This window comes from Hyperoodon ampullatus (genome assembly GCF_949752795.1).
Source record: "Hyperoodon ampullatus genome assembly, chromosome: 7".
NCBI lineage: Eukaryota > Metazoa > Chordata > Mammalia > Artiodactyla > Ziphiidae > Hyperoodon > Hyperoodon ampullatus.
In genome coordinates, this window is record NC_136920.1 from 67,225,070 (window position 1) to 67,236,277 (window position 11,208).

The following is an 11,208-nucleotide window of genomic DNA, read 5'->3' on the forward strand; positions in this document are numbered from 1 at the left end:
CTCAGCCAGGGGCAAAGGCAGTGTCCGCCCAGCCACGGCAAGCAGAGAATTGAGTTGAGAAAGCACTTCTGAAACCAGACCCAGGGAAGGGGTGGGGTACAACTGGAGAGAATTTGCAGTATGACATCCTTTGACACTGTAGTCCCACTCCAGGAAATTTGTGCTTAAGAGAAAATCAAGGATGTGTGCACAGATTTTGCCAGAAAGATGTGAGTTGAAGCATTGTTTGTTCTAGCAATAGCTGGAAATAAACCAAACGAACATCACGGCAAGGAGTGACGGATCACAGGCAGCCCTCTGCTTTCATACACAGTGAATATTCCCAGAAATTTATCCAAATGTCAAATGTTTGAAAGTTGGACACCTGCTTATTTTTAAAAACTAACAATAGCTTTTAAAGTTATGAGAGATGTTTGTATTCCCCACTGGCCCCCAAATTAAAAACATTTTCAAATCACTAAACATGCCTAACCCTTTAGACACAATCTTTAATAATATGTGTCTTGGTTTGGGTTTCCCCGAAAATAACACCTGAGACAAAAAATTGAATGCAATGCAGGTAGATTATTTGGGAAGTGACCACAAGAAATGCTGATTTGGGGTGAGGGGGTAGGGAAATGAAAAAGGGAAGGAGAGAAAGCCGAGAAAGGGTGATTCTTCCAGCAAGTTACCACTGTGGGCAACTGGAACTTACCTCCACCAGGGGCTCTGGGAAACCGTGCAGAACATTCCTCTCCCCAGGGGTGGGGGAGTTGGGATACTTATCCACCACCGCCCATCAGTCATTGGCTGCAGCTGCTCCTGAGGGTGTGGGCTTCCTAGCACCAGCCAGAGAAAGCCCTGTGGCAGAGTCCCAGGGGCTGGGATGGGAAGCCATGTTGGAGTGCCCAGAAATGGGAAATGCTGAGGGGAGTCTGTTACAGTATGTGTCTAGATTCTCTATGTTTTTCTTTAATCTGTTCTTTTCTTTAACAATTCAACCTACAGGTGGCAAAGAAATTCAGAGGATAATCATTTGAGAATGAAGATTTCCTGCTTAATTTCCCATCTTTGTCACAGTTTAATAATTACTAGCATCAACATTTCTACGTTTCTATTTCCCACTGGTTTTTATAAAATACTAAGTCCCAAGTGCAATCTCCAATTAAGTGCATAAAGAATAACAACAATAGGGGCTTCCCTGGTGGCGCAGTGGTTGAGTCCGCCTGCCGATGCAGGGGACACGGGTTCGTGCCCTGGTCCAGGAAGATCCCACATGCCGCGGAGCGGCTGGGCCCGTGAGCCATGGCCGCTGAGCCTGCGCGTCCGGAGCCTGTGCTCCGCAACGGGAGAGGCCACGACAGTGAGAGGCCCGCGTACTGCAAAAAAAAAAAAAAAAAAAAAAGAAGAAGAACAACAATAGCTAACACATATAAACACACACTGTGGGGCTTCCCTGGTGGTGCAGTGGTTGAGAGTCTGCCTGCCGATGCAGGGGACACGGGTTTGTGCCCCGGTCTGGGAAGATCCCACATGCTGCGGAGCGGCTAGGCCCGTGAGCTGTGGCCGCTGAGCCTGCGTGTCCAGAGCCTGTGCCCCGCAACGGGAGAGGCCACAACAGTGAGAGGCCCGCGTACCGCAAAAAAAAAAAAAAAAAAAAAAACACACACACACTGTGGGCTAGATTTACTTCATCCTTGCAGCAATGCTATGGGGTAGATATTATTACCGTTATTGTTGCTTTACAGATAAAGAAATGGGGGCTCAGGGAAGTTAAGTAATTTGCTCAAGGACATTATGGGCAAAGCCTGGCAGTCTTGCTCCGGAGTGCATGCTCTGTCTGTGTGACTGCTAGAAATGGTCCCCCAGATGACTGATGAAAGCCTGAGTGTGGCACATGACAGGGAGTTGAGGGGTATCAGTATTAATGTATATAAATGTAGATTTTTCAAACTTGGATATATCAACACCATCATGGCACAAAATAGTTGATGGCTGTAGCAGGTCCAAATTTAAATCTGTTAACTCGGCTGGGCTTGAACCACTGTTTCATCATTTCCACAGCCTGAAATGAGTATTATTTTAAGACACATTGCACCAAATGAGGGAAATTCATCTCAGTCAGCTGGGGGGCTGCCTTGACCCTTTCCCAAGGGATGAGGAGGTGTTTAGCATCAGACATTAGGGTGGGGGATTGCTTTGCCATTTGTTAGTGGGCCCCTTGTGCATCTCCACCATCCTGCCCCAGAATCCTCCTTGCGGGGGGGCTGGCTCTGTAGCAGTACTTCCACGCCCCTCAAAGTCAGGAGCATCACTGCCACTGTTCCAGCCACTCTTGAAGACCAGTTTCCCTCTACTTTGTGAGATCAATGCCCGCATCTATGTGAGACCACTGTCATGCCCCCCCCAAAAAAACCCCCCACGCGCTCCCGCCTCCCCTGCCCACCTCCACATGCAGGGACTCTGCCTGGAAGAGGGAGGGGAGGGAGGAGGGACTAGTGCAGTAGCCCCTCCTTAGGAAACCAACAGCAGCTCAGCTCTTGTCCTAGCCCCTTTATTTCTCCTTTTCTCCCATCGAGGAAATCTTTCTTTCTTTCTTTCTTCCTCCCTCCCTCCCTCCCTCCCTCCCTCCCTCCCTTCCTACCTTCCTTTTTTTCTTTGGAGACTAAGAACAACAGCTCTGCCTAGTGACTGTACACCTCCAAATCCAGTGTATTATACAAGAGAAAGATTCCTTTCTCTTCCCACTGTTCCGGTTATCTATTGCTGCATGACGAACCACTTCCAAAACAGCCATATAAAACATACATTTTCTTTTGGTCTAGGGTTGCCAGATAAAGTACTACAGATATTTTACCTGTAAGTACTGTACCTATTTAAAGTTAAAAACATTAAAATTTATCTTTAAATACTATATGGATAAAAATTTAATCCCAGTTAAATTTGAATTTTTGATCAGCAATATATAATTTTTTAGTCTAAGTATGTCCCATGCATATTTGAGACATACTTAGACTAAAAAACTACTCATCGTTGATCTGAAATTCAAATTTAATGGAAAGTCTTATATTTTTGTGGGTTTTTTTGTTTTTGTTTTTGCTTCTGTTTGAAATCCAGCAACGCCGTCTTGGTCACAGTTTTGTAGGTCAGGAAATTGGGTGGGGTTTGGAGCGGTTGAAGTGTGCCCTACCATGGTGGTTCTTCATGCACATGTCTGGTGCCTGGGTGCTGCATGGCCTCACACTCTTCCTTCAGGTGAAGTCTCAGCCTCCAGGGCTTTTCCATGCAATTAAGGACTCTCACAGAAGGGCAGGCTCAGGTAGTCAGATTTCCTACACGGAGGCTCTGAGACCTGGCTCTGAGAACAGGAAATGGAAGCTGCCAGTCTCCTAAATCTTGGGCCTGTCAGTCGGTGCACTATCACTTCCTCCTTATCCTATTGGTCAAGCAGTCACAAAACCCACCTGGCTTCCACAGCAGGGGACATAGACCTCACCTCTTCAGGGGAGCAGTGGCAAAGAATCTGCAGTCATCTTTAATCTATTGCACCCACTGAGAAGGAATAGATTTTTGGCCACCCCAAAGCTTGACTATTGTGTGTGTTTCTCTCTTTCAGCATCCCTTTCCTAAGGCAATGAGAACAGCTCATTTCAGCTTCTGTCTGGTTGGGAGAAGGGTCCTAGGAAAAGAGGATATTCAGAAGGGTAGGGGAATTTCAGTTAGTGTTTTAATGTATGATTCCTCCATGTAACAAAAAAAATCATAGGGTTGAATAATATATAACAATTCAGAAAGATATGAATAAAATATTAAGTGTAAAAATCAGGTGACAAAAATGTGTTTACAGTATAAAGTTTTTTTAAAATGTTACAATATAAATGTTGGAGAGCTATATGCAAAAATACTAGCAGTAGTTTATCTGTAAAATGTGTGATTCTGGCACATTTTATTCTTTCTGCTTGTACATGTTTTTGATATTTTATAAAATGAATATGTGTCACTTTTAACTTAGAAAAAAAGAGGTTATCATAAAATAAAACAACAAGGAATCCACCGTCCTCCTAATTATTAACCAGTTCATTCTTTGTACAAATTCTACTGGGTATCTAGCATGTACCAGTTTCTATTCTAGGCACTGGGGATTCTGCCATGAACAAGCCAAACAAGGTCTTCTCCAGAGCCTCTGGGGAGAGCAGGCCCTGCCAACACTTCGATTTTGGACTTCTAGCCTCCAGAACTTGAGAGAATTTTCTGTTCTTTTTTCAGTCACCCAGACTGTGATAATTTGTTGCAGCAGCCTTGGGGAACTATCACAAGCCCGTTATTCCTTGCATCTTACTAACCAATGATATAGATTTCCATTTGGAAGTAGGTAATCTAATTGTCCCCACTTTACAGATGGGGAAACTGAGATTCTGTGAAGATCAGTAGTTTGTCCCAGACCCCACAGAGCATGGCTTCCACAGCAGGGCCAGGGCTCAAACCCTGGTTTCTTGTCCCCAGTGTTTAGGTTGTCTCCATGATGCCACAGCTTGTAGACCTGGGTTTCCAGCAGTTTCTATTAAGTCTCATGCAACTGGTTCTAAGGTCATCACTCCCTGTCCTGCCTATCACCCTGCAGTGACAAAGAAACCAGCCCTGGGGGACTCTCCATGACAGGAGTACCTCCTCCTCTTGGCTAATGAGGAGGAAATTGTTCTTGCATCAGGCCCTGCCCTGTTCCTGGATCTCTAACTGGCTGCTGAGTCCACGCTGGGATGAATGGGACTCAGACAGCTGTTTCCAGGTGTGCTCATTGCCATTTATCAGCAGCTGCTGATAAGCCCTCTACATCATTTTGTTTAGGTCAGGGTATACCCCTCACTCAAGAAACCTCAGCCTCTCCTCTGACAAGCAAGGAGCGACTGCCATTGTTTTCTTTTCTTTAAACAACTTTTTCTCCAGATTTTAAAATAAATATATGCTTTTTGAAAAAAACAAAAACAAAAACAGAAAAGATAATGAAGGCCAGAAGAAAATAGAAATGACTTATAGGCACCAGCAGTTCCTATTTATAAATGTGCAGAAGGAAAAAAAACTATATTCAGATATGCATCTGGTTATGCTGCACATATAGGCACATTCACAGAACAAATTCAACTATGTTTAAAAATGAACATTTTTACATAGACTCTTTTTCCTTTTGGAGAAATCTGGCCATAAGAAACATTTTTGTACTCTATCCTAAGCATTTCCCCAAGGTTGTTAAAAATTCTTTGTAAATACCATTTTTAATGGCCGCACACTATTCTATCAAGTAGATCACCACTTACTAATCATTTATTATCTATTACTAAGCACTCAGATTTTTTTCTAGTTTTTCATTAACTGAAAGAAAACACTGTTGATTAGGATTGACATATATACACTAATATGTATAAAATAGGTAACTAATAAGAACCTGCTGTATAAAAAAATAAATAAAATTAAATTTAAAAAAACCACTGTTACGGAATACTTGACATAAGACTGTGTGCCTTTCAGATTATGCTCTTGGCTTGAAATTATTGGGTTCAAGGCTATAAACATAACATTTTTACAGCTTTATTGAGGTACAATTTAGAAAACATAAAACTCACCCATTGTAAGTGAGTAATTCAATGCTTTTTAACAAAGTTATACAGTCATGCAATCACCTCTGCAATCCAGTTTTAGAGCATACTTGTCACCATAAAACATTTCCTCAAGTTCTTTTACTGTCAAACTCACTCCCACTCCAGCCCCAAACAATCACTGATCTACTTGATATATAGATTTGCCCTTTCTGGACATTTCATATAAACAGAATCATACAATATGTACTCTTTTTCTACATGACTGCTTTTACTTAGCATAATGTTTTTGTGATCCAGAGATATAGCATGAATTAGGACTTTGTTCCTTTTTATTGCTGAGTAGTATCTCATTGTATGGATACACCACATTTTGTTCATCTATTTATCTGTTGGTGGAAATTTAGATTGTTTCCAGTTTTCGCCTATTAAGAATAACATGGCTACGAATATTTACCTACAAGTCTCTGTGTGGACATGTTTTTACCCATTTCTCTTGAGTAGATACCTAGGAGTGGGTCATATGGTAAGTTTTTATTAAATTTTTGTAAGAAATCACCAAACTATTTTCCAAAGTAGCTGCATCATTTTACCTTCTCACTAGCAATGTATCAAGGTTACACTTGTTTCACATCCTCACCAACACTTGTCATTTTGATTATTGCCATTCTGATAGGTATGCATTAGTATCTCTTTGTGGCTTGAATTCACATTTTCTTAATGACTAATGATGTTGAACATCGTTTCATGTGCTTCTTAGCCATTTGTATATCTTCTTTGGAGAAATGTCTATTTGAATCTTTTGCTCTTTTTTTTTTTTTTTTTGCGGTACACGGGCCTCTCACTGTTGTGGCCTCTCCCGTTGTGGAGCACAGGCTCCAGACGCACAGGCTCAGAGGCCATGGCTCATGGGCCCAGCCGCTCCTCGGCATATGGGATCTTCCTGGACCGGGGCACGAACCCGTGTCCCCTGCATCGGCAGGCGGACTCTCAACCCCTGCGCCACCAGGGAAGCCCTCATTTTTTAATTGAGTTGTTTGTCTTTTGTTGTTCTTTATACATTCTGGAAACAAATCCTTTATCGGATATATAATTTACAAATCTTTTCTCCCAATCTTTGGCTTGTCTATCATATTTCTATTTTTTATTTTTATTTTTAAAAATATCACAAATGAGGTCTTTTATTTGTCACCATTAAAGGTCTGATTTTTAAACAGATTCTTGGACTGGTGGCTCATATCCATCAGCTCGTTCAACTTTAGTACCTATCTCATCCCCAGTAGCTTTTCCAGAACTACTATCTTCACCATGTAGCTCCATGAGTTTTCCCAATTCAAACTTGGTCTTCTTCAGCATTTTTACTTTTCTAACAAAGACATCATGGAGTGGATAAATAGATTGGCAGGCCTTTTCTATGTCTTTTCCAATGCTGTCTGGAATCAATTTATTGACCACCTCTTTCAAGTCATTTGTGTCCACCTCTCGGGTCATGATTTCCATCATCTTCTTGCGGACCTGGCGGACCTGCTGGCGCTGGGCCTAAGAGGTCTTCCGAATCTGATTGTTGCGTTTTTTAGTAAAACCCACACAGAAGAGACGAAGCAAATAACCATTGGTAGTCTTGACATCAACGTGAGCTTCAATCATGGTCTGCCATTTTTTGACCATGGAGCACATTTTGTCACAGGTAAGATCCATGCCATGGAAATTAGTCAGTCAGTTTTTGCCCTGAACATCCTCAGTAATAAGCTTGAATTTTCTAAATGCAACTTCATCATTCTGCAGATCAGCAAGGCTCACTTCAAACACACAGCCCTTGAGGCCATCAGCTGCGATTTTGGTTCCTTGAGTTCTCGTGACTAGTGTTTTCCCAATATTTCTTATATTGAACATAGCTGGTGCTTTCACATCATACCAATCTTTCTTAGAAAATGGGTCAACCACTTTCTTCTTGGCTCCCTTTTTACCGCCTTTTGTAAGGCGCTTCTTCTTTCCGACCGCCATGGTGCTGCTCTGAGAGCCAAAAGGCTATCATTTTTTTTTTTTTTTTTTTTTTTGGTGGTACGCGAGCCTCTCGCTGCCGTGGCCTCTCCCGTTGCGGAGCACAGGCTCTGGACGCGCAGGCTCAGCGGTCATGGCTCACGGGCCCCCCTGCTCCACGGCATGTGGGATCCTCCCGGACCGGGGCACGAACCCGTGTCCCCTGCATCGGCAGGCGGACTCCCAACCACTGCGCCACCGGGGAAGCCCAGGCTATCATATTTTTAAATGATGTTTGTTGAAGAGCAAAAGTTTTTAATTTTGATAAAGTCCAATTTATTTTTTTTGGATTACCCTTTTTTGTGACTTGTCTAAGAAAGCTTTGCCTTACATAAAGTCGCAAAGATTATTTTTCTCCAATGTTTTCCTCTAGAAGTTTTACTGAACATAATTTGAAAATGATTTTTGTTTTTTCATTTTGCATATAATCCATGGTAATTTTTAAAAAATAGAAAATATAGATGAACAAAAGGAAGAAAATACAGGTCACTCATAATCGCACTACCAGAGTTAAGCCACCATAAATGTTTTGTTGCATATGTGTGTATTGGTTATCTATTGCTTTCTAACAAATTACCCCCAAAACATATTTATTATCTCAAAGTTTCTGTGGATCAGGAACCTGGGAGCACTTTTCTGGGTGCCTTTATCTCAGGATCACTCACAAGGCTGCAATCAAGTTGTCAGTGGAACAGCAGTCATTTCAAGGCTCGATAGGGAGAGAACGCTTCTCCGAACTCATTTATGTGGCTGTCGGCAGCCCTCAAGTCCTGGCTGGCTGTTGGTTGGGGACATCAACTCCTTGCCACGTGGGTCTCCCCATAGGCAACTCACAACATGGCAGCTAGCTTCCCTGAGAGGAAGAGAAGGAGGTAGGGCGCCCATCAGAAGCCATAGTCTTTTTGTAACCTAGTCTTGGAAGTGACATTCCATTATTTTGCTCCCTGTTCTATTCATAGAAGTGAGTCACTAGGTCCAGCCCACTCACAAGGGGAGTGGATTACACAAGTGTATGAGTCCTAAGAGGTGGGGATCAGGGGACCATTTTAGAAGGCTGCCACATGTCTTTGTTTGTTTTCTCATGAATTAGGTGGCACATGTTTACCTGTGAAACATACAGATGCAGGGGCCCCTTTCTAGATTCTAGATTCCAGATTCTACTGGGTCAGAATCTCCATGGGAAATGCCTCTTTCTGTAAGCTTATCTTTTAAAAACTCTACAGGTCACTCTAATAGGAGCCAGGGTTGAGAGTCACTGGCAAATATAAATGTAAGTGGATGTTTCCCCACATGGATTACAACTGTGCATATTGCTTAGAAGTGTGTTTTCCCCCTCAAATAGGCTTGAAGATAAATGTGCCTCAGTTCCCAATGTGGGGCTGCCATATCCTCTGCTTCCCAGGAGCTGTGTCCAAGGGGCCGTGCCTAGCAGTCATGACCTTCACTTCTAGGGGCTTCAGGGGAGCTAAGGGGGTGGCAGAGGCTGCCTGCCTCAGTGTTTGGCTCCAGAGCAGCTCTGACATCAATTCATCAGTCCAGAGGACACTTTTAGATGCAATTCTGCTGGTGGGAGGACTTTATGAGAACAGGAATCCCTGGCTGTGAAGTTACTGGCATTTCATGATGTGAGAGAAGATTTACAAGCTGCGTGCTGTGCTGTGCTATAAAAGCAAGCCCAGCAGTTATGCAATCAAGCCTGCAAGGCAGGCAAAACGCAGGGAGGTGGCAGCTGGAAATAAAGGGAGCCACCACCCCACTGTGCCTGGGACCCCCCGGCCCTGACCATGCATGCACGGGGGGCTCAGGTCAAGGTTCCTTCAGCCTTATCCACCTTCTGGGGAGACTCACCTGGTAGTCACTAGGGAACAAATGTGCAAGTAGTATTATGTGAGATCGTGGACTCAGAATGGAAGGGGTTTCAACGGTCCCTAGGGACCTGATGTTCCCTTAACACCTTCCTTGCTAAGAGACCATTCTGCTTCTGCTTAATATTCACCCCTATGACCCAATCCAAAGGAGACACCCAGAATGTACTCTCCCATGACCCTATTTAATTTTTTTTTATAATTAAAAATTTTTTTTTGTCTTCCCCACTAAAATGTAAGCTTCCTGACAGCAGGAACCTTGCCTGTCTGGTGCTCAAAGTATTGCTGGACCTCAATACATATATGTTGACAGAGTAAATGAAAGAATGGATATTTGGATACTTTCAGGGGTGGGGAACTCACCACCTTACAGGCCAGCCTGTCCTATGTCTGGATGGCTCTTGGCTCTTCCTCAGCTGGTTGCCATCCACCTCCATGTGGCCTTCCTTCATTGTCCTCATCTGTAGGGCCCCCTCTGAACAAGCCCCCTCCTCTTCCCCATTGGAGCCATCCAGAGATTTGAAAACAGTGGCCACCTGCATGCTTTTCAAAATGCATGTCACCATTTCTTTCAGCTCTCTCTCATGTATCAGTGCCATCCTAGCCATCCTCCTCCAAAGGACTCTAATGGGTCACTGTCCCTCAGTAAGTTAGGTTAACTCTTTTGAGACCCTTAGTAAATCTTGGCAGTTTGCAGATTTTGAGACCCTTCTCCCCCAACAAACATTTAGATCATTTCTTCATGCTCAGAGTTTTTAGGTAGAAAAAGTGTCAGTGGATTTAACTGAGGATCGATACCAAAAACTAAAAAAACTAAAAAATCTTGAGATGAGGAGATTTTACTGGATAATCTGGGTGGCGGCAGGGGTGGGGGCAATGTAATCACAAGGGTTGTCAGAAGTGGAAGAGGGAGGCAGGAGAGGCAGAGAGAGATTTGAAGATGCTACACTTGTGGCTTTGAACACAGAAGAAGGGGCTACGAGGCAAGGAATGCAGGCAGCCTCTAGAAGCTGCAGAGGCAAGGGAGTGGCTTCTCCCCTAGAGCCTCCAGAAGAAATGCAGCCTTGAAGACTCCTTGATTTTAGTCTAATAAAAGCTATTTTAGGCTTTTGATCCCCAGGAGTGTAAGGTAGTAAATTTATGTTGTTTTGAGCACTAAATTTGTGGCAATTTGCCACAGAGCCATAGGAAATGAATGCAGAGCTCATTCTACTTTGCATCTCTCCTGTGTGCCTGACCCACAGTAGGTACACATAGTTAGGTGCGTTTTTCAGACGGGGTTTGTTGGGGAGCAAAGCAAACCTGTACAGCAGGAACTGAAACCCTCAAGGAAGGTGGGGCTGCATCCTAAAGGTTGGGAGAGTGTTGTCATGGAGCCCAGGCAAGGTAGGGGGCTGAACTTTCAGAAAAGACGAGCAGTGGGAAGTAGTGGCCTGGCAGCAGTAAGTAAGAAGCACGCACCCCCAGCACGTGGGGGGCGGGGGGAGAGTGGTTTTTCATGATGATGCGGTGGTGTCAGGGGAACCAAGCTTCCATGCTGGGAGGGAAGTTGGGGAGCATGGGAGCAAAAGGCTGTCTGAGGGGAAGCTGGCAACTTGGGCTCTGGGGTCAGAGTTCCAGGGTCAAAGTCTGACCTCACGTCCCTTCTTGTTATCTAGCTGTGTAGCCTTAGGTGTTTCACTACTATTGCATAACGAACCACCCCAAGACTTAGTGGTGTACAGCAAGCATTG

General features: G+C 43.8%; 1 pseudogene across 1 annotated transcript; it reads right to left on the reverse strand.

The window, feature by feature from the left end:
• Nucleotides 1–6,779: 6,779 nt before the first annotated feature.
• On the reverse strand, nt 6,780–7,574 carry LOC307056425 (small ribosomal subunit protein eS1-like; annotated as a pseudogene). Its single transcript has one exon. The product of its transcript is annotated as a small ribosomal subunit protein eS1-like (transcript).
• Nucleotides 7,575–11,208: the final 3,634 nt, after the last annotated feature.